General features: G+C 36.8%; 1 protein-coding gene across 2 annotated transcripts in view; it reads left to right on the top strand.

Annotated features, from left to right (window-relative positions):
* The first annotated feature begins 909 nt into the window (after nt 1-909).
* LOC128653324 (serine/threonine-protein kinase 38) overlaps nt 910-25,882 on the top strand; it is a 347,496-nt gene continuing 322,523 nt past the window's right edge. Inside the window, exon 1 of one of the 2 annotated variants that reach the window (XM_053706543.1) lies at nt 910-1,064. The gene's annotated coding sequence lies outside the window, so the exon portion shown is untranslated. Of the gene's footprint in view, nt 1,069-25,882 lie in introns of both variants that reach the window. The other variant, XM_053706544.1, reaches the window with a different exon arrangement.

Raw genomic sequence — 25,882 nt, 5'->3', positions numbered from 1 at the left:
TTGCCTTTGAAAAAGGGGAAGATGTGATGATAGCAGGATGTGATGTCACTAGCATGTGGGCGGGGCTTAGGTCCGGTGTCTGTGTCGCAGTTAGTTTAGTACAATCAACCTGTCTGGATGTGTATTGCTATGCTCTGTAATAAAATAGAGTTGTACCATCATTGCTGTGTCCTGCATATGTCCTGCATCTCATGACACTGGCATCCATATTTACCGGGTATTAGAGTAGTTAGCGCCGCTGATTAGGACAGAAGCAAGGCGGCAAGGCAGGAGGGGTATAGTGTAGGCGGACCTCCGTTTTGTTATTTTCATTATAAAAACATGTTAAAGTAAGTGTTGACTGTCCCTTTAAGACAGAGACAAGACAACATTTATCAAACGCAGGAGGAATTGAGGGCCCTATTCCTGTGGGAATTTACAATCTAGAAATATTTTATTCATAAACTACATATAAATATGTGAGGGGAGAGCAGTAGAGCACAATTAGCAGAGGAGAAAAGTGTCCCTAATCTCCTCTGCTAATTGTGCTCTACTAATCTTTTCTTTGTTTGCTTCATTCTATATCCCATTTATTGTTTAAATGTCCCTTTTAGCTATTATTTGATTTATACAAACACGTCTAACAGCCAGATATGCTAAACGTTTGCGTTTCATATGCTTTCCACACAAAAAATAGATATTCTTTTCATTGCCTTTCTTAGTTTGCCCAATCATGTTTCGCAAATTACGGCAGTTATGAAAACGACACCACAAATCCCTAAAAATTGCTTAACTATTTGGTAATGCAAAAACCAAAACAATTACGTAGATCTCAGAACGTCTCACTACCTCTTTTGCCCATAACAATCATGGCCGACAGTATAATGACGTTTGGGAACTTGTATTTGAATTGCCGTGATGTCAACACGCAGGTTCAGCACGTTTAAGTATTCGCTTTGTTGGACAGTAACTTGTTTGACTTTTGGATGAGAGTTATAGTGAAGGTATAAACACTACCTGATTTTCCGGGTTCTCACCTAGGGAACTCGTCGGGTTCCTGTCTTAGTGCCCGTGCTCAAGAGAAGGTAGGTAAGGCGTAATGTTTTTCTCTAGTGTTATTGTTTGTGAATACTTTTTGTTTTGGGTAGGTCCTGTAGAGCAATGGTTTTGCCCTTAGTGATGGTAACCTGCGGGCGTGGGTTGAGCTTAAGTGACATCCCAGAGGGAGGAAATGTTATGTTTTTTGTTTCATAATAAAGTCACTCACATATTTATAGGGTTTAAATAAAATTGTCTCAGTAGAACAAGGAAACAATTCCTTTTATTATATCCGTATTGGTTCATAAGTAAAATACTTTGGACTAAACGCAAATTTGTAGAAATAACATTATCACGTTTTGAAACTAAAATTTGTGGTTTTTTATTTTTTTATTTTATTTGTTTACACATTTTTCAAATAAATATAAGTATGGAAAACCGTCCTGTAACATTTTTAAAACTTAAACTCATGCATTATTCATTATGCTTAGTCTAAAAAAACATAGTCATGGCCCTGGATATTTGTGGACATTCTGACTGACTAAACTTTAGAAATGAATGGCAACCTTGTTGTTTAAATATATTATTATTCCTTTTGTATGTACATTTATGGTGTATGTATGTGTATATCATTTCCTCCTGGCTTATAAGCACAGTTGTATTGGTGGATAGTTACTCATGACATGTGTGGTGTTTGGTAAATGGGCATCTATGTATTAGCAACATTTGTTTTTCTACAAACTAAAATTTTAAAGGGGCATAAAATGCTATAGTATGTTAGAAGATTATTATTATTATTATTATTCAATATTGTTTGTGTTTAAACCCTGCAACAGGATTAAACACAGGCTGCGTTCGGGCAGCGCTCAGAAGCTAGTAGGGGTGCTTCACTCCCAGCGATGACGTGGCGCTAGGTGACGTCACAAGCAAGGGAGCTTAGAAAAAACGTTTGCATGCGCAAAGGGATCTGCTGCACAATAATGGACTGCGCATGCGAACGTTTTTACTAAGCTCCCTTGTAGCTGTTACACAACACCAGTGTTATGTTGATAATGATTTCCCCAGTCTCTTCGTAAACATCGGAACTCTGACCCACTTCCATTCAGCTGCTCTCAGCTCAGCCCCTGTAGCTTATCCTGCACTGAATAGAGGTGGGTCAGAGTTGCGATGTTTGCCAAGAGACTGAGGAAATCATTCTCGGCATAACATCGGATGTCTGACAGCAGCATTTAGTACAGGGCAAACTGTACTAAATGCTGCTGTCAGATTTATCCGCCTCCTCTGCTGCTTATAAAAAAACATGGCAGCCTCCACAGCAACATGTGTGTGGAGGCTGCCATGTTGCCAAGCGTCTGAGCTTGCTCTGAAAAATCCCAGCTTTTCCAGCACACTGGAAGCGCTGGGACTTACGTCATCAGAGCACTCAAAAAACGCCAGCCATCTCACTTGCAAGTGTGAGAAAAACGCTCCAAGCGAGTCCCAGTTCGCTTGGAGCGCTGCCCGAACGCGCCCACAGTCAGCTCCAGAGCACCAGTGCATTCTGGAACTTAGCGGAAAGCATCTCTTGAGCCAATAGCAAGAGACACATGTGCATTGCCATCTCAGCAGCTCACTCCCAGCATAATAAAAAAATAAAAAAATAAAAATAAATGTGTGTGTGTGTGTGTGTATGTATGTATGTATGTATGTATGTATATATATATATATATGTATGTATATATATATGTATATATATATATATATATATATATATATATATATATATATATATATATATATATATATATATATATATATATATATATATATATATATATATATATATATATATATATATATATATATCTCACCACTAGCCTAAGTATCAACACTAAAGTACACAATGTGTAAGTAACATCTGTTCATGTTGGAACTAAGTAGCCTTACGTGAGGGCTATGAGAGATGACGGTTTCTTTCACATTCCTAACAGGGAATCATCTAAATGTTTGTTTTAGTGCTCGGTTTCTGATGACCTTAAAAATATATATATATATATATATCACTCCCAGTAACGTAAGCACAAATATATTTCTGCCCGGGCTGCACTTTAAAGTAATACGCACAATCCAAAATGAAAGGCACTCACCGGGTCTTGAAGTAAAGAAGTTTCTATACTTCAAGACCCGGTTAGTGCCTTTCATTTTGGATTGTGTGTATGTATTTATGTGTATATGTGTACCCCAAGGCAGAACATGCTGTGATCTGAGATGTCATTGCAGAAAATGCAGCAGTTCTGCAGAAAGAACAGGACACATGCATACACCTTCATGGGAATTAATTTTGCAGTGCTGCACCAAATAAGGTTTTTTTTTTTCTTCAAACAGTTCTGTACTATGGCTGCATTGTGTAAGTTTTCCTTAACACTGTGCAGCCAGAACTGTTTGAAGAGTACAGTCAGATATGGAGCAGCGGTGCAAAGTGGCAGTGCATTGATTGATGACTGTCTCTCAGGGATTTCTTTTACCCCGTCCCCTAGCCTTTCCCAGTCTGCAAAGCTGTGACTACTGAGTGTTAGACATTTTTATGAGCGATGTGCCTTTTTTATTACTACATTTTTACCTTTATAATTATGTGATGTTAGACCAAGAGCAAAATAAACACATTTATTCAAGGGACATTCTAAAAACACCTTATTTTTCTGCAGCTAATATGCAATGCTATTTCCAGTTGCTGCAATATATTTTATAACTTGCTTTTTTCTCCAAATAATCATCACAGTGCAATTAAGCTTGGTGCCTTAGTGTAAACTGCCTAATTTCAAATTAGAATTTTCCCTAAAAATAAATCATTGCAGAAAGTTTTTTTTTTTTTTTTTTTTTTAAATACCAATACATGTTTGTTTAAATCTGGAGGAGTGCTTTTCCTGAAACGTGCATGAAAATATATATACTGCAACAACTAATCGGCATAATAGATAATAATCTATTATTAAAATAGTTGTCAACGAATCTCATAATCCATTAGTTGGTCTGTGCACAGCACCAACTGCTTCACTCCAATGAGCTTATGCACATGGTATTGTGTTTTATGGTTATGCCTTTAGCCTAAATGGCATCTACAGACATTTTACTTTTCACTATTTCAGGACAGTATAAGTTTAAAACTACTCCTGTCTTATGTGCAACCCAGAAATAAAACAGTAGTCATAATTTGGATTGTTTATATTAAATCAGGTGATTTGGGACTATGCTTTGCATTATATAGTGCCAAGCTTGTTATTTACACTTAGTTCTAGATTTTTTTTTTTTATATTTTTAATTAATTGGAATATGTACCAAATTCAAGCTCCTATAAGTATATATTATTTTAAGAGTGGACTAGATATTTTTTCCCCTAACCTTTTTATAGCTGGTTGTTTACTATTGCATATAGATATTCATGATGTTTTTATGTCAGAATGAAGTTCAGGCTTACTTCAAGAAGCACCTTGCATTGGTGGAGAGCTAACAAAGGTAAATAGCCCACCTTGGTGATATTGGCAAAACTGTACTTATGCATCTCAGACACCTCAACACCATCTGAGCACCTCTTCTCTGCTGCAGGCAAAATAGCTTGCAAAAAAGTGAGCCAGCCTCAGCCAGGATCATGTGGACATGTTGACATTTTTTGCATTTCAATGCAAAGTTTCTGAAAGAGTGAATAACAATGTTTTAAAAAGTGGTAGTCTAACTTTTACTAGTTCTACCTCTTTTCAAACAGTTTGTGGTTTTGTTTTCCTTAATTATAAAATTAAGTATGGACCTGCAGTTGTGTTAATGTAAAGTTGTACACTTTTTAGTCTGAAGTTTATATTTATGACACTCAATATGTGGATTTTATTTTAAATATAGGAAAAAAAGATTTATTTTTTATCCGATTAGTTGATCGAAAAAATAATCGAAAAATAATCGTCCGATTAATCGATTATGAAAATCATTAGTTGCAGCCCTAATTTTTTATATATATATATGTGTGTGTGTGTGTGTGTGTGTATATATATATATATATGTGTATATATATATATATATGTATATATATATATATATATATATATATATATATATATATATATATATATATATATATATATATATATATATATATATATATATATTAGGGTTGCACCGATACCATTTTTTTATGACTGAGTACAAGTACCGATACTTGTTTTCAAATACTCGCCGATACCAATTACCGATACTTTTTTTTATGTCATGTGACCGTTTACCAAGCACAATACAGACTAATTATTTAATATTCCTTCTTTATAATTATAAAGGACTGTAATTCAAAAAACATTATGAAATAATAAAAAAGTTCACTGAACATGTTTATAAATAAAAAATATTACAATAAAATATTAAATTTAAAGGGGTGATGCAATTGGGTTGTAGGGCTGTTATATAACATCAATCCGAAATTTGTATGGAGGTTTGGCTCTAAGCAGAACAGTCTTTCACTTTCCACACTACTGCATGGGGCAGAAAGATATTTTTGGGCCATTTTAGCCAGAGCTGGAAATCTGTTTATTAACTGCCCAGTTCTTCAGGGGTTTGTCTGAACGAGGTACAGTGATCTCTCCTACAATAATACAAATAACAGCAATTTTGTATTGGCAGAACAGTAGTAAACAATTTTTAGTTTAGTCTCCTCTCCAGTTTAAAACGAAATGGGAACATGCAGTTTGAAAAAAACGCCACAAGATAGCATATGAGTAGGAAGTGGAGGTATCGGTTTAAGTATCGGTGCATTTGCACGAGTACAAGTACTCATGCAAATACTTGGTATCGGCACCGATACCGATACTAGTATCGGTATCGGTGCATCCCTAATATATATATATATATATATATATATATATATATATATATATATATATATATATATATATATATATATATATATATATATATATATATATATATATATATATATATATATATATATATATATATATATATATATATACTGCTAGCCTAAGTATCACCACTAAAGTACACAATGTATAAGCAACATTACTCCATGTTGGTACTAAGTAGCTTGACTACGTCTGTGCATTGTGAAATGTCAGTGATCTGCAAGAGATCGTCTTACCTTCACTATAAAGATGATACTGAAAGTACAGGAGGGTGCCTTCTGAGACTGCACAACAATCCCGGACACAAGCAAAATAAAAATGCAATGATGAACACAGACGCGCTTTTATTAACTGCTCGTCTGTGTTCACACTTCTGGATTACATAATTTGAGTGCGGGTCACCCGCAAAGCAACTTAGGGCTAAACACAGGTATTAAAAGGTAATACAGGGTATAGACAAACCTGTTGAAATTCATTATATTAAAAACTATATATCTTGATGAAGGTAAAAACTTGTATTTATCGTTTCGGACTGGCATAATAAAATAAGCAAGTACTTTCAATTAAAAATAAAATGTTTTGGTTGAACTGTCCCTTTTAACTTTTGCTCCTAAGCTGACCTATGTTTGCTTTATATCAAAGGCTATCAAATATAAAGTAAGTTTTATTAAATAAATTGAATCTTAAAATAGCTTGTTCTATATGAACCACTATAGTTTTTTTTATTTTTTTTCATGTCCCTTTTAAATGTCATCTTTTAGATGCAACAGTGGAAAAAAAAGTTTAATTTTTTTGACTTCTGTATCCCTTTAAACTTCCATGAGTCAGTCTTCTGGTTAACAAACATTGAGAGAGAGAGAGGTAAATTTAAAGGAACACTGAACCCAATTTTTTTTCTTTCATGATTCAGATAGAGCATGACATTTTAAGCAACTTTCTAATTTACTTCTATTATCAATTTTTCTTCATTCTCTTGCTATCTTTATTTTAAAAGCAGGAATGTAAATCTTAGCAGCCAGCCCATTTTAGGTTCAGCACCATGGATAGCACTTTCTTATTGGAGGCTTACATTTACCCACTAATAAGCAAACAACCCAGGTTCTCAACCAAAAATGGGCCGGCTCCTATGCATCACATTCCTGCTTTTTAAATAAAGATTTGGGTTTAATGTCCCTTTTTAATATTCATGATCTCCTGTGTTTAAAATGTACCCCAGGTACATTCGTCACCTTAGCTACTGTTTGTGGCGTTTGTCTCCATCACTGCATTCTCATTCAGTAGAAGGGTCTATTGCAATTTTATAGGCATTATCTTTAAAGGGACAAGAAACCCCAATTATTTCCTTCATAATTTGGGTAAAACATACAATTATAAAAACCTTTTCAATTTACTTCTATTATCAAATGTGCTTCATTCTCTTGTTATCCTTTGCTAAAGGAACAGCATTGCACTACTGGCAACTAGCTGAACACGTCTAGTTAGCCAATCACAAGAGACAAATGTGTGCGGGTACAAATCAGCAGTAGCTCCCACTAGTGTAGGGTATGTGTGTATTCTTTTTTTAACAAGGGTTACCAAGAGAACAAAGCACATTTGAAAATAGAAGAGAATTGAAGTTTCTTAAAATGACCTGCTCTATCTGAATCATGCAAGTTTCATTTTGACTGTCTTATCCCTTTAAAGCACTGGCGTTTCTTGGTGTCATATACAACAGTGGTTCTCAACCTAAGTGACCTCCAGGCCCGGTAAGTTTTAGCCGGACCGGTCCACGGCCCGGTAAGCATCGGGAGTGGGTTTAGAAGAGATATATATATATATATATATATATATATATATATATATATATATATATATATATATATATATATATATATATATATATATATATATATATATATATATATATATATATATATATATATATATATATATATATATATATATATATTATACACACAAATACATACAGTCTCTTTCTCTCCTCCCCTCTCTCTTTCTCTCCTCCTCTCTCTTTTACAGTGGTTTAATTATGTAATAATAAATTGGTGTCAGTGGGATCCATATTAATATCCCACTGACACCAATGAATTATAAAATTAACCGGCTATAAACCATTTATATATATTATATATGGATCCCACTGACACCACTGAAATTTCACATAATTATAATATATATATATATTACAGTGGGTTAATGATATGATAATTCATTGGTGTCAGTGGGATCATATATATATATATATATATATATATATATATATATATATATATATATATATATATACTTTATATATATATATATATATACTTTATATATATATATACTTTATATATATATATACTTTATATATATATATATATACTTTATATATATATATATACTTTATATATATATATACTTTATATATATATATATATACTTTATATATATATATATATACTTTATATATATATATATATATACTTTATATATATATATACTTTATATATATATATATACTTTATATATATATATATATACTTTATATATATATATACTTTATATATATATATATATATATATACTTTATATATATATATATACTTTATATATATATATATATATACTTTATATATATATATACTTTATATATATATATATATATACTTTATATATATATATATACTTTATATATATATATATACTTTATTTATATATATATATACTTTATATATATATATACTTTATATATATACTTTATATATATATATATATATACTATATATATATATATATATATATACTTTATATATATATACTTTATATATATATACTTTATATATACATACTTTATATATACATACTTTATATATACATACTTTATACATACTTTATACATACTTTATACATACTTTATACATACTTTATACATACTTTATACATACTTTATACATACTTTATACATACTTTATACATACTTTATACATACTTTATACATACTTTATACATACTTTATACATACTTTATACATACTTTATACATACTTTATACATACTTTATACATACTTTATACATACTTTATACATACTTTATACATACTTTATACATACTTTATACATACTTTACACACACACACACACACACACTTTACACATACACATTGGTGTCCAGTGGCCACCCTAAATATATACATTGGTGTCAGTGGCCGTAATTATGTCATTGGTGTCAGTGGGCTTACTTACCTGTGAGCCGATGATTCACGCTCTGCACGCCACCTGCCGCTTCTACCTGGTCACAGTGCGCCCGCCGCTACATGCTCACAGTGCGCAAACTGACATGTGCAGTGGCACTCGGACAGGGCCGTCCAAAATTTCGGAGATGTGTAAAGGCGGGCCTGTCAGAGCGAGTGTCTGGAGGCTATGTCGGGTCGCGGCCCACCAGCAGGGTCGTCGCGGCCCGGCTGTTGAGAAACACTGATATACAATGTTCAAAATTGTTGTACACATATTGGAGGTCCATAAAGGCAGAGGCACTATTTTGCCTGTAGCTCTACACGTGGAGGCAGGGGCTCCTACCTCTCCCTAGTTACTGTTTAGAGTGGCATGCAAATACAATACTTGCTTTTAAAAGGAATATGATCTGTGCAAACATGAGTAGGTTAACAGTTTTAATACATACACATTATATATATATATATATATATATATATATATATATATATATATATATATATATATATATATATATATATATATATATATATATATATATATATATATATATATATATATATATATATATATATACTAGGGTTGTACCGATACCTCCACTTATTACCCATATGCTATCTTGTGCTGTTTTTTTCAAACTGCGTGTTCCCATTTCATTTAAAGCTGGAGTGGAGACTAAACTAAAAATTGTTTACTACTGTTCTGCCAATACAAATTGCTCTTATTTGTATTATTGTAGGGGAGATCACTGTACTGTGTTCAGACAAACCCCTGAAGTACTGGGCAGTTAATAAACTGAGATTTCCAGCTCTGGCTAAAATGGCCCAAAAATATCTTTCTGCCCCATGCAGTAGTGTGGAAAGTTGAACCTCCTTACTGATAGCAAAAACAGACTTATAGCTGAACATGCAGAGATGCTTCTGTTCTGTTCCTTAAAAAGAACTTGACACTAACTTTTGAAAAATTATTCTAATTGCTAGTTCTCATCTTGCACAATTATGTTCAAAACATACTGTACTCTGAGGAACATCTTAGCTTTATATAATTGCAGGAAGAGTACTCATAGGAAAAATTAAGTTAATCCCAATGAACACTCATCCTGCAATTATAGGACTAGATTTAGATTACATTTGATTGGCAAGCTTTGCCAATGCTCTGTTCACATTTCCAACTCCATAGCCTTTAATGGAGTAGGACGTGTAATGAGAGCATTGGTAAAGCTTACCAGTCAAATGTAATCTAGCCCATAGTGTTGTTCACCATGATTAAACAGTATTCTGTTCTATTTTTTACTGTATGGCACTTTTGGTTGCTTGCAATTTTATATTTGTTATTTGTTGTTGTTAATATATTTTATTGTAATATTTTAATTTCTAAACATGTTCTGTGAACTTTGTGACAAATAAAACCTGTTTTATTATTTCATAATGTCTTTTGAGCTACAGTCCTTCATAATTATAAAGAAGGAATCTTAAATAATTAGTCTGTATTGTGCTTGGTAAACTGTCACATGACATAAAAAAAAAGGTATCGGTAATTGTTATCGGCGAGTATTTGAAAACAAGTATCGGTACTTGTACTCGGTCTTAAAAAAAATGGTATCGGTGCAATATATATATACACACACACATTTTTGTAAATATTTTAATCTCTTTTCATGTGACAACACTGAAGAAATGACACTTTGCTACAATGTAAAGTAGTGAGTGTACAGCCTGTATAACAGTGTAAATTTGCTGTCCCCTCAAAATAACTCAATACACAGCCATTTAATGTCTTAACCGTTGGCAACCAAAGTGAGTACACCCCTAAGTTGACTGGAAATGTCCAAATTGTCAATATTTTGTGTGGCCACCTTTTTATTTTCCAGCACTGCCTTAACCCTCTTAGGCATGTAGTTCACCAGAGCTTCACAGGTTGCCACTGGAGTCCTCTTCCACTCCTCCATGACGACATCACAGAGATGGTGGATGTTAAAGACTGTGCGCTCCCCCACCTTCCATTTGAGGATGTGCAATAGGAAGGGAAACACAATGGAGTATCCTATGGGTGCGCACCAAAAAGTCTTCAAACAAGAAATTAACTCCAGAGAAAACAACTAGAATGAATATAGTGGTAATGCAACAAAATGCGATATAATATAAATGATGGTTGTAAAAGTGTTTTCAAATGTTAGAATCGGAATAAAACCTTGTATGCCGATAGCGCTGTTGAATCCAATTTGTGGTCGCCAGCAACGTTATGGTCTGTCTTGTTCTGGATATAAGGTGAGTTAAAACGAGGGTGCTCTGCTTAAAACCCGGTGCGTTGAGCAATCTGTAAAGTTGAGGAAAGAAGAAGAGGGCGCCTCATATTGTATTTCACACAAATAAATATGTAAGCATTTGAATGATATTAGGCTCACCAGATAGTGTTGCACCGTACTATAACCGGTGCTTTTAGACAGGCTAGCACTTTCCAGTGGCTAGTACACTGATTGTGGATCCCAAGGTTGCAATCTGGTAGAGAATTCAGCAATCTCCTGTTATACCAGCGTGGAAAGGATTGATCAGCACAATTTGGTAAAAAACAAAGCAGAACCAGGTCAGCATATAAAACAACTTTCAAAGGATAAAATATAAAAACACTTTATTTTCTCTTGCAACGCGTTTCTCGACCGTTAAACAGGTCGTTTCATTAGGCAGTGAGAAAAACTGAGTTATTTTGAGGGGACAGCAAATTTACACTGTTATACAGGCTGTACACTTACTACTTTACATTGTAGCAACGTGTCATTTCTTCAGTGTTGTCACATGAAAATATATAATAAAATGTGAGTGGTGTACTCACTTTTGTGGGATACTGTGTGTGTGTGCGTGTATGTATGTATATGTGTGCAGAGGTGTAACTAGAAACCACAGGGCCCAGGTGCAAGAATCTAAGAAGGACCCTCCCCCCCCCCCCCAAAAAAAAAAGTGAATTTGATACTTAATTTTTTTTTTTTTTTTTTACATTTAACACACAAAAAAATGTAATGTATATACACATACATACACCCCCCCCCCCCCAATGGGTAAAACAGAAACACTAACCCCTGGGGGCCCAGTCGCAATTGCACCCCCTGTAGTTTTGTGTGTATGTATATGTGTGTATATATATATTTATGTATATATATGTGTGTGTGTGTGTGTGTGCAGTAGCTCAGTACCCAATGTGTCATCAATGGATGATCATGAAACTCCGAGGTTTGCATGGTTACTGGAGTAAATAGACAGCCGCCGAAAGTATTAAATCCGAAGTAGTCGGGCTGTTGCTAAGCAACCAAAGCATCATATCTAAATGAACATATAACCTAACATAAGCTATAGTAAAAAGGTACTGGCAATGACACAGTATAATATGATCTATAATTAAATATGAAAAGATTATTATACATATATATAGAACTAGCAATATGATTAACGATATAATGACCCTTAAAGTAGGTGCGAGCCGGCGAAATATACATCCTACTGAGTGAATAAAAAATTCATAATAGTAAAAAAGTGCTATCAGCCATAATACATGGCAAACAACCTCAGGGAATAGATGCACCGGATCTTAACTACAGTTTAATGCCACACTACAAGGAGCTGCACTTACAAACTGCTGGGATAATATCTAGGACAATCATATAAGACCTCATGGACCTCATTAAATTAGATGAATCGTGGATCTCAGGCCAATGAGTCACTGGAAACACTGTAAAAAGACCTGCCAGTCCAGATGTGTAAGACCCTTTGGGGCAATAGTATCCAGATGAAATGTCCATTTGGCCTCCCTTTGTAGGAGGGCTTTGTTCCGGTCTCCTCCCCTGTTCATGGGGGGTATATGGTTGATGATGGTGTATCTCAAGTCGGTGATCCTATGTTGTTGTTGTTTCTGAAAATGCCTGGCCACTGGCTGTTCAGAAGTGCCCCTCTTAATGGCGGTGCGGATGGCAGATTGATGGTTCGCCATCCGTGTCCGTAGGTCATCTGTGGTCTTACCTACAAAGACCACAGGTGCAGTGCAAGAGATAAACAATGTGGGTTGTTGTGCGTGTCAAACGAAATTTATGTTTGTATATTTTACGTTTGTGGGGGTGAGTAAAACTTGATCCAGTAATAAGGCCCCCACAAGTGACGCACCCCAAACACCGAAAGACCCCTGGTTTCTTCTTATCCAGCCATGTTGATTGCTTGTAGCACTGTATGGGGTCAGTTTTTAATAAAACATCTCGAAGTGATCTTGCTCTCCTGTACCCTATCCGAGGAGGTACCATTTTAAGAAGAGGGAGGGTTTTGTCAGAATTGATGATCTCCCAATGTTTCTTAAGGGTACCCCTAAGCGAGCACTTGTCAGCGGTGTATGTGGTGACGAAGGTCATCCTTTCAGATTCTAGGTAAATGTTACAGTCCTGCTCCGTTAGGAGATTTTCCCATTGTTTTGTTATCAATTTTTTAGGGTAGCTCCGTGAAAGGAAGCGTTGTTCATCCCTCCTAGTGTCATTTGTGTTATTCCTCATAACACTGAGGAGTTGAGATTTAGGTAATGATTTCTTTGTTGCCGGAGGATGGCAGCTTGAAAAATGCAGCAAAGTGTTCCTGTCCGTTTCCTTCCAGAATAACGTGGACTGTATCTTACCATCTTGTTTATACAAACGGACATCCAAAAAATCAATCTGTGCGTTGTCATATTGCATCTTAAAGGATAAGGTCGACTTTACTGAATTTAGTTGCTGGAACCAACTCTCCAAGCTCTGCCAGACCATAATATCAAGAGATCGACTATATACCTCTTAAAGAGGATCTCCTTGGACTGGAAAAGCCCCGTTTCGAACTCCTTGAAACAGGACATATCGAGGTTTGCGTACGATGGGGCCACATTCGACCCCATCGCCGTCCCCGTGAGCTGGAGATAAAAAAGGTGTTCAAACCTGAAATAATTCCTTATCAGGCAAATCTCCGAAAGATGCATAAGAACTTCGGGGGGAGGTCCCACATACGGATATCTTGATAGGTGAAAAGCAATCGTTTGGAGACCCTCAGTATGGGGAATAACCGTATAAAGTGAGGTTACGTCCAGTGTGACCAGAATGACCTAATCACCAATACCATCCACATCCTTCAACAGGTCAAGTAAGGCTGTAGAGTCCCTCAGGTATGTGGGCATACAACGAACCAGTGGTTGTACGAAGGAGTCCACAAAGGTGGCCAGAGGCTGTTGTAAGGAACCTATTGCAGACACTATAGTCCGACCCGGAGGTGGAGCTAGTTGTTTATGTATCTTCGGTAAGGTGTAAAATACCGGGATAAGCCACACTAAGATATTGTAGGGTATCCTTGCTAATGAGGCTCTGCTCATATATCTGGTTAAGATAACCATCCAATTGTGTTTTAAAAGTGGCCGTAGGATTACCTGGTAGTGGTCTATACGTATTGACATCAGAAAGTTGTGTATTTCATCTCTGTAGTCAGAGTAGTTTAGCAGAACCACAGCCCGCCTTTATCGGCTTCACGGATGATTAATTCTTTATCAGCCAAATTCTTCAAAGCTTTCCATTCCTGAAAAATTGTTAAAGACCTTTTTGTCGTGTAGTTTGACAGATTTATTCATATCTTCAAGGAACAGTCTGCTAAAGGTATTGATACTAGCATTATGGGACTGAGGAGTATACACGGATGGCGAACCATCGATCTGCTATCCGCACCGCCATTAAGAGGGGCACTTCTGAACAGCCAGTGGCCAGGCATTTTCAGAAACAACAACATAGGATCACTGACTTGAGATACACCATCATCGACCATATACCCCCCATGAACAGGGGAGGAGACCGGAACAAAGCCCTCCTACAAAGGGAGGCCAAATGGACATTTCATCTGGATACTATTGCCCCGAAGGGTCTTACACATCTGGACTGGCAGGTCTTTTTATAGTGTTTCCATTGACTCATTGGCCTGAGATCCACGATTCATCTAATTTAATGAGGTCCATGTAATCATCCCCCTTTTTTTGCATATATGAATATTAAATGAGGACAGGTGTGTACTGACTCCTATTTAACATGATTTTGAATGTGATTGCTTAATTCTGAACACAGCTACATCCCCAGTTATAAAAGGGTGTTCACACTTTTGCAACCATATTATTTTTTTATTTCCCTTTACCTAAAAGATTTCAGTTTGTTTTTCAATTGAGTTGTACAGTTTATAGGTCACATTAAAGGTGGAAAAAGTTCTGAAATGATTTATCTTTGTCTCATTTTTTTTACATCACAGAAACCTGGCATTTTAACAGGGGTCTGTAGACTTTTTATATCCAGTATGTATGTATATAAAATGTATGTGTGTGTATATAATATAATTAATATATGTATATGTGTATATGTATATATGTGTGTATATGTATATGTATATATATATATATATATATATATATATATGTATGTGTATATCTATCATCATAAATACTTCAGCTTTATAAGAATTGGAGAGATCTTTTTCATTGATGAGCTATTTGGGATTTTTAGGTGAATAATACAATTCTAATGACTTCTGAAAACCCCTTTTAATAGTGCACTCCATTTGTTACACTGAGTGTCACAGTTGCATTATATAACTACCATTTAGGCAATATCCAACCGCATATACATCTGTGGTTCAGGGTTAACGGGACTTGGTGTTCTCTGTGTAATTACAGTACTGTGAAGTGCATCATGGCTTCCAAACGCAGCAAAACCAGTTCTAGTGATAGCATCAGCAAGAGGCAAAGGAAAAGTATTAGTTTGGAAGTAAAAATAAAGGAAATTAAACAGCATGAAGGTGGAAAACCTGTTAACTATACGACAGGCCCGTACCGGCCATACAGGGCAAATGCCAGGTGGGCCGGGCTCTTATGTGGGCCTTGCTGCTATATAGAGGCCCCACCCTCACTTAATATGGGTAACAATTGGAAAGCTGCTACTTTCTGCCTATTTTGTGAAGCAGAAAGTGTATTTTCTGTCTGGCTGTTAAGCAGAGGTGCTGCAGGACAAGAGATCTGGTCTATTATGTCTAGCTAGCTGACAGAAGTCTAACTGATGTGGGCTGCTCTGTCTTTAAATGTCCAGGCCTATTTTTGTTCCTAGTTCGGTCCTGACTGTATAGCTCGTGATTTGGGCATATCGCACTGAACAGTGGCGATCCTTATGAACAAGGAACAGTATGCAGTATTTTACATTATTTTTATACTTAACCCATAACAGTATCCCATATGACTTTGTCAATTACATAGGCCCAAGGAAATACATATTTGAATTTGATGGGTCCTAAAAAGACCTGATTTGGATATTAAGACCTAAAAAAAAAATCTTAGACTTGTGTTTTTAAATTTACAAAATCCTTTTTATGTTTCCAATGGACCAAATAGCTTAGACCCTTAGGTGTAAAAGCACAGTCCTTTGTGTTTGGAGTAAGTGAATCCTAAGGAAATCACTAACATGAAGTTCAAACTTATCTTGTGCAACTTGGTACTCAGGTTTTTCTACTTTTATTTTTATTTTTTTTAACGGGATATGAAATGCAAAAATGTTCTTTTTGTGATTCTGATAGAGAATACCATGTTTTAAAAAGTTTCCGATTTACTTCTATTATAAAATTTGCTTTGTTCCCATGATATTCTGTGTTGAAGAGATACCTAGGTAGGCATCTGGAGCACTACATGATAGGAAATAGTGCTGCCATCTAGTGTTCTTGCAAATGGATAACATTCTTGCAAAACTTCTGCCATATAGTGCTCCAGAAATAGGTTATCTCATAAGCTTACGTCCCTGCTTTTCAATAAAAGATACCAAGAGTACGAAGAAAAATAGATCATAGAAGCAAATTAGTAAGTTGTTTAACATTTTTTTCTCTATTAGAATCCTGAGAGAAGGGGCGGGGCCTGACCACGCAGGAAGATGGTTGCACGCTAGGAGGGCTCCTGCTACCGATACTGATAAAATTGCTTTATTTAGCATAAATGGTTTTTTTTTTTATTAAGCCATTCTACTTAGTGCAGGACCTAGACCACACAACTTGCTTTGCCTGCTGTTTTGTATCCCGGGGAGAGCCGTTCTGTCCCACTACAATTGCTGCTAACAAGTCTGAATACTAGCGGCGATACCCCACGTGGATGCTTTATTTTACCTGCTAGCAACAATCAAGCAACAGCAGCTCATCCCAAGGCACAAGAATACCCACCCGGAGGAGATTGATCTGCCCTTGTTACTGCTCACCCCCTCTGAGCGGCAAATGCGATAGAGGAAGAGACCGCTCCTTAGCTCTTACCACGGCTTCACCGCTGCAACACACGGGTCCTAGGCAATAAGGAGAGGAGACTCAGCGAGCAGGTCTTTAGGAACTCGCCCTCAGCGAGATCTGAAATAGGAGCGGCGATCCCCAGCCACTACAGCGACCTCGCGATCGCATCTGCCCTGTCACTCAGCAGGGTTCTCAGCGGAGGTGCTATAGTTGGTAAGTCATAAAAAGTTTGCACCCAAGCACACTAAAGGGGGTTGTTGATGAGCCGTATGAATATAAACGAACACGGCTGTTAGTCCATATTTTTGACAGAGGAGGGGTCAGTAACGGGCATATGTTCCTTTCAGCCACAGCCCTCCACCTCACTATGGGACATAGTTTCTTCTTCGCTCCATAAGGGAAAAAAGTTTCCTAAAGGTGTTGCAGGGGCCATCTTTAATTATAAAGCTGAACGAGGAGTGTCTTTTATTGCAGATAACTTTTGCCACTCACATTAAGCAAGCCCTGGACCAGTTGTCACTTGAATAACCTGACACAGGTTGCAGTCAGAGGCCTAATAATTTTAGTAGCCCTTTGTGAGACAGCTAGTAGGCCGTGAATAACCTTACACTCTGCCATCTTTTAAGGCCAGTGCGACAGGGCTGAATGGCAGGGATTATTTTTGATCTTTATTCAGCTAACTGCTCATTTAGGGGGGTATGCCTAATAAAAGGGCTAGTAAGGCTGATAAGATAACTGCCTCTAAATCCATGAGCCATTATCTCAAGCCCCTAGATTCAACCAGAGAAACAACTGGAGGCGACATGGAGAACTCTCAAGACACCCCTATCCCTTCTATACCACATAGTGTTGACAATCATTCTCAGTTTGTCACTAAGGATGACATCCATCACTTGTCATCTAAAGAAGACATACAAAGAGTGTTGAGGGAAATGAGGAGCCTATTTGGGGATCTGAGAAAAGACTTCTCTGCACTAGAATCCAGAGTGTTAAAAATTGAAAAGACCTCACATGACAACGCAACTTCAGTACAACAGCATACATCTGATATACAAAACCATGCTGATAATCTGCAATATCTTAATGATAAACTCGAGGATATAAACAATCGGGGTCGCAGGAATAATCTGCGTTTCCGTGGAATATCTGAAACCATTGCACTGCAGAACATTGAGGGTTATTTGCAAGCCCTATTTCGAGTCATTAAAGACTCTCCGTCATCTCCTGAAATTTCCATAGAAAGAGCGCATAGGGCTCTTAGGCCCAAACCACCTAATAAAGCGGCTCCGAGAGACATAATTGTAAGATTTCTTAGTTTCAAGGACAAAGAGGAACTTCTCCAGCATGCTCGCAAGAAACATTCTATCACCCACGCCGGGGAAGAAATTCAGGTTTTTTCCAACTTATCCCCCGTGACTCTGCAAAAACGAAGAGACTTGGGACACATCACATCTGTCCTGAGAAGCCATAAGGTTCCTTACAGATAGGGTTTTCCTGTCTCAATCATCGCCACCAACAACAATAAAACTTCTATCTTTCGGCCTGGAATGGATTACAAGGTCTTCTTTGAGAACTTAGCAATTCCGGTCCCTTCCTCCTGTGGATCTTCACTAGGAAGGCCATCGCTACCCACCCGGCCACCAAGTGATCTTCCCGAGGTTGAATCAATCGGGTAATGTACTGTTAGACTTTCTGAGCCTTTGATCAGATTTCTCACTGGTCTAGTGTGCAAGATACTACTCCTAACTGTGCTCTAATGTTGAAAAATGTGTTCAAATGTTAATCTTGTTTACTATACATGTTGGTATAGAAGTTTATTTCCTTGACCTGTTATTTTTGTTATTGCTATATATTTCACTCTAGGACATAATGCTTGCTTATCATTAGACTAGACTAATGATTACTACCTCTATACTGTTCCTGACCACACCTAGAAGTAAGGGTTAATAATGTTTATTCTATGTAAAGTCGAAAAAATAATATTGCTTGATGTGTAACTCTCTTTTAGGTTGTTTTACCCCGTGTTAATACTGAACTAATCGGTCTTGAGGGCAACCAACTACCCACTGATAGATTTTAGTTGCATCATATACGCAATAAAACTTAATATGACTATCATATGCTGAAATACGGATGTTTTGTTAATCTGTGTGTATCTGCATTTATTGCCTCCTCCTCGTGCCTTGCCCTGACCACAGCTACCCTAAGTCATTTGGTAAATAAAGTAGTATGCAACATGCAATGAAGGGCCCACTAGTCTTGTCTTACAGAATATCTATGCTTATACTGGCCCATGTTTGGTTGTCCGGGGGTACTGGCAGGAGAACTGGAAGTTTAACCTTTGGATTTCCCTACTCCTATGCATTCTGGATATAGACTTGGGCCACACTAGCTTAATTCTTGTAGTTATTTCGCTGTTTTGCATTCTTCTCTTTCCCTCTCTCTTACTTACATTCCCCTTTCTCTGATCTTCACCTTTCCTTAAATCTTCACCCCTCCCCCCCCTTTTTTTTTTTTGTCAGAAAAAGAAAGTGATAACGTAGATATGGCCACGCAGCACAAGTCTAAAAGGTTCTTTGACCACTCAATTAATCTCACTACTATTAACGCAAAAGGCCGGAACAACCCAGGCAAACGCTCCATTGCGTTTAGGGAACTGAACAAATCACAGAGCCACATAATTTTATTACAAGAAACTCACTACAGAAAGGGTAAAGAACCTAAATGGCACAACTCCCAGTTCCCGATGGCTTACTTTGCCTCGGGCCAGAATAAAAAAGGAGGCGTGGGTATTGTTTTTCACAAAACAGTCCCATTTACCATGACACATATTGAGAGAGACCCAAATGGGCGTTACCTAATCCTAGTAGGTACCCTTTTTGGACACTGTATCACTCTGGCCTCAATCTACTCCCCCAGTCATGGTCAGGAGACATTCTGAAATCAGGTTTCGGATCTTCTGGAACATTCCAGGGGAATCGCATATTTAGCTGGAGATTTTAACATTGTAGCCGACCCTTTAGTTGACACCTCACGAGGGGTTATTTGCACTCCCACATCCACGATTAAACAAGTTAATGACACACTTACAAAATTAACACTACATGACGTCTGGCGGACTTTACACCCAACTTCCAGGGATTACTCCTTTTATTCCATCCCACATAACAGCTATTCCAGGATCGATTTCATTTATACAGACTCTTGGAGACTCTCGATCACCCATCATTGTGTTATTGATCACATCACATGGTCAGACCATGCCCCTGTTTCCTGCTCAATTTTATGGCCAGATATCCCCGTTACACAAAAAACATGGAGATTAGATGACACCATATTAGATAACCCCTTAATCTTTAATGACATACTTAAAATTATGCGGGAATATTTTGAGATTAACACCTTCCCTTCCTCTTCACATGCTACTATCTGGGAGGCACACAAGAGCGTTATAAGAGGTGCATTGATTAAACATAAGGCATTTCTCAATAAGCAACACAGAGCTAAATACCATGATATACAAACCAGGATCGGCACCTTAGAAGTCAAACATAAAGCAGATCCTTCGTGCACTGACACTATAACTCAATTGAAGGAGGCAAGAATTGAATTTCAAAAACACCTGGCGGAATCCCATCAAAAGCCTGCTCTTTACCTAAAACAACATTACTATGAAGGGGGTAATAAACCAGGCCGAATCCTAGCTAGAACCCTTAAAAAACAAAACAAAAAAACAGCTCCGTTCCCACATATTCTCCTTAAAATCCACAGACGGCTGTAAGCTTCACAGTAGTGACCAAATAGCTACAGAGTTCCATAAGTACTTTCACTCATTATACAATATACATGACCATCACTCAGATTCTGCCCACGCAGATTATATTCTCCAGCATGAAACCTTTGTTAGTTCAGCAATATCGACCTCCCCTCCCTGACACGGGAAGACTCCGAATTTCTAGATTCCCCTATAACTGTAGAGGAACTCTTTAACGCCATTAAAAACTGCCCAGGGGGTAAGAGCCCTGGCCCTAAAGGATTTTCCTCAGCCTACTACAAAAGGTTCAGGGAGATCCTGGCGGGCCCACTCCTTGACCTATTTAACGGTCTTCGGGAGGATCCCTCTCTGTCTCGTGTCCTTCTGGAAGCTCACATTACGGTTATTCCCAAGCCGGGTAAAACTCCAGACTCTCCTGGTCACTTTCGGCCTATTTCCCTAATCAATTCGGACATGAAGCTTTTAGCAAAAATTTTGGCGACAAGACTCAACAAATACCTACCAGATCTGATCTGTAATGACCAGGTTGGATTTGTCCCTGGTCGTGAGGCCAGGGACAACACTATCAAGGTCTCACAATTAATCAATCATGCCAGAGTCTCAGGTCTTCCGCTAGTGCTCTTCTCCACAGACGCGGAGAAGGCCTTTGATAGGGTGAATTGGGTCTTCTTGCGTCAGGTCCTGGAGAAGCTGGGATTTGGTCGGGCCTTTGTACACAGTTTTGGCGCTCTACTCTAATCCTAACGCTAAAATAAGAGTTAATGGTACCTTTATCGGAGTCTTTCAACATCAGAAATGGAACCAGACAGGGTTGTCCCCTGTCCCACTTACTCTTCGCCATGTCTATCGAGGTCCTGGCTCATAAGGTGAGAATTAATCAGCATATTAAGGGCATAAGGGTGGGAGACACTGAGCACAAGCAAGCGCTTTATGCAGATGATGTCTTATACACCTTAACGAATGCTTCGGAATCTCTCCCTGTACTCTTAGATGTACTTAAAGAATATGGTAAGGCCTCGAACTTCTCCCTTAATCTGAGCAAATCTGAACTTTTAAACATTAACACTTGTCCTAGAATAATACAAACCCTACAACATAAGTATAAGATCACCTTAGCTACGAATAAATTAAAATACCTTGGAATCTTTTTAACATCTGACCCCTCAGATCTATTTAAATACAACTACATTCCTCTCAAAAACAATATAGCTGCAGACCTTTCCTCCTGGAAAAATAAATATATATCTTGGCTAGGTAGAATAGGAGTTATTAAGATGAATATCTTGCCCCAAATTCTATACCTCTTTCAGACCTTACCTATAACTCTACCTAGGGGATACATCACTCAGCTGCAGAAACTCATTGAACAATACATATGGGCTAATACTAAACCTAGGATCCCGAAGCGCACTATGTACTTGCCAAGAGATAGAGGGGGACTCGGCCTACCAGATATTTCACTTTACAAAAGGGCGATAGGTCTACAAAGGATAGTTGAATGGGCACAAAATGCAAAGCATAAAGCATGGATAGACTTAGATAGACAGATCCTCAAAATAAATAATGTGAGTACACTGGCGTGGCTGCCGCCTACACAGCGTCCTAGCATAGTTAACAAATATCACTTACTAGAAGAAACGCTTAATACCTGGGACTCGGCTATTACTTCACTGAGGGATGGTTACACTACAACCAACTGATACACTTTATTTCTAGCCATAAAAATAAACAGGAACTAGGTAGATCACTTACCCCTTTTGAGAAACTCTGTGTGGGAGAGGCCACGCCAAGACATTTAATCTCCCTCCTATATAAGATAGCAGCCTTACAAGGGACTGACACACTCCCGTCATACACTATACGCTGGACTGTGGATTTGAGGTTAGATAACGATGTGGAGCCATGGCTGAAGGCATTTAACTTGATTAAAAAATCGTCGGTCTCATCGACCATTAAAGAACATCATATTAAGCTCCTGAGCAAGATGGTACCTGACGCCCGTAAGACTCCATAAGATATTTCCAGCGGTTAGCCCTGTATGTTTGAGGGGTTGCGGCGAAAGCGGCTCCCTTTTACACATATGGTGGTCCTGCCCAATTTTAACACCCTTTTGGTCGGAGGTTTTAAATAAGATATCTGATATCCTTAACCTCCCAATCCCAAACACGCCGGAGATTTTATTATTCCTGACGCTTCCCAAAACACAAAGTCAGGCGCACTTTGCTCTTTTGTTAATTATGCTCACTAGCGCTAAGAAACTGATTCCAAAAAAGTGGAAAAAGCAGAATCCCCCTACATTGGAAGAGTGGTACTCAGAGGTGGAGGATATTTTACTTTTGGAGAGATATTATTACTTTAAAAACCACAAATTTGATAAGTATGAGTTCATGCTGGCAATTTGGCATGGTACAATATAAATAGTATCATGAGAGGCGTGGCCTCTGGAATGTAAAATTTCTCTTTTTTTTTTTTTTTTTTTTTTTTTTTTTTTTTCTCCCTCCCATCTTTCATTACCCTATGATTCTTCTTGCCTAGTCCTATATACCCTCTCTCTTCTTGCTTTCTAGTCCCCCTCTCTCCCCTTCCCCTAATATATTTTAAATGTTATCCTACTATATGATTATCCTAAAATTGCAAAAAGAGGTTAAGCTTGTTAACTTTCACTCCCAGCACTTGTCAGGGTGTGCGAGTTTCTATCAAGATGAAGTGATTGTCTTACTTGTCTGCAGCTGTAAAGCGATCTTTATTTGTATATCTTTTATGCTGTACAAGTTTATTGTATCTGAATATTTACACTTCAATAAAGCTTGTTTGGAAGAAAAAAAAAAAAAAAAAAGAATCCTGAGAGAAAATTATGTTTTGGGTTTCATATACCTTTTTAAAGGGATAGTAAACACCAAAAATATTGATTAAAAAGATAGATAATCCTTTTATTTACCATTCCCCAGTTTTGCATAACAAACAGTTTTCTTAATATACTTTTTTTAACATCTGATTACCTTGTATCTAAGCTTCTGCAGACTGCCTCCTTATCTCAGATCTTTTGACAGACTTGCATTTCAGACAATTGGTGCTGACTCTTAAATAACTCCACATGCGTGAGCACAATCTTATGTATATGAAACACATGAACTAACGCCCTCTAGCTTTGAAACTGTAAAAAGCATTCAGATAAGAGACGGCCTTTAATGTCTTAAAATTTTAGCATATGAGCCTACCTCGGTTTGGCTTTCAACTAAGAATACCAAGAGAACAAAGCAAATTTAATGATAAAAGTAAATTAGAAAGTTGTTTAAAATTACATGCCCTATCTGAACCATGAAAGTTTTTTTATTTGAACTTTACTATACCTTTTTAAGTAGATTTCAACTGAAGTCAGAAGATGGTTTACTTATGAAAAGTATTCCATTGTTAGTTGTCATGCAAAGCATATGAAATGATTGGTTGAAGGTTTAATACGACCACTGTGTGTTAAAAATAGTGTTGCAAGTTTTTCTTAGTATTTCCTTGTCCAGTGCCATGCAACGAACGTGAAAGGATTGTTTTAAAGGTGGAATAAATCCAGTTTATTAAGCATAACCATATCCCAAGTCCCCCTTTTTATTTTTTCCCCTAAATAAATAATAATAATTAAACAACTACAACTACATGACAATTTTTCATACCTAAAATCTTAAAAATTCTGGGCATTACTTATCACTCACATTGTGGAACCATTTGGATTATTTGGTTACCAGTCATGGCATGTTTGTCATGTGCTTACCCAGTGCAATTAAAACGATTAAACCTTATTCTGAGATGACTTTGTTTGTCTGGAATGATAATGTGTAATGGTGATACCTGTTCTCTGTCAGTTCAACAGTTTTAAAACAGCAATACTAATTCTGAGAGGGATCATAAACTCCAGGAAGGAAAATAAACTGCCTCAAATCAATAATATTTGAACCAACAACATTCCGAGTCCTAATTACCTCAGGACATTTTATTTATATATATATATATATATATATATATATATATATATATATATATATATATATATATATATATATATATATATATATATATATATATATATATATATATATATATATATATATATATATATATATATATATATATATATATACACTAAAAAGTCTACACACCCCTGTTAAAATGTCAGGTTTCTGTGATGTAAAAAAATGAGACAAAGATTAATCATTTCAGAACTTTCTCCACCTTTAATGTGACCTATAAACTGTACAACTCAATTGAAAAATAAACTGAAATCTTTTAGGCAAAGGGAAATAAAAAACTAAAATATGGTTGCGTAAGTGTGAACACCCTTTTATTACTGGGGATGCAGCTGTGGTGTTCAGAATTAAACAATCACATTCAAAATCATGTTAAATAGGAGTCAGCATACACCTGCCATCATTTAAAGTGCCTCTGAGTAACCCCAAATAAAGTTCAGCTGTTCTAATAGGTCTTTCCTGACATTTTATTAGTCGCATCCTACAGCAAAAGCCATGGTCCGCAGAGAGCTTCTAAAGCATCAGAGGGATCTCATTGTTAAAAGGTATCAGTCAGGAGAAGGGTACAAAAGATTTTCCAAGGCATTAGATATACCATGGAACACATTGAAGACAGTCATCATCAAGTGAAGAAAATATGGTGTAGCAGTGACATTACCAAGAACTGGATGTCCCTCCAAAATTGATGAAAAGACAAGAAGAAAAC

This window comes from Bombina bombina, chromosome 3 (assembly GCF_027579735.1).
Source record: "Bombina bombina isolate aBomBom1 chromosome 3, aBomBom1.pri, whole genome shotgun sequence".
NCBI lineage: Eukaryota > Metazoa > Chordata > Amphibia > Anura > Bombinatoridae > Bombina > Bombina bombina.
This window is presented reverse-complemented; position numbering and strand designations above follow the sequence as displayed.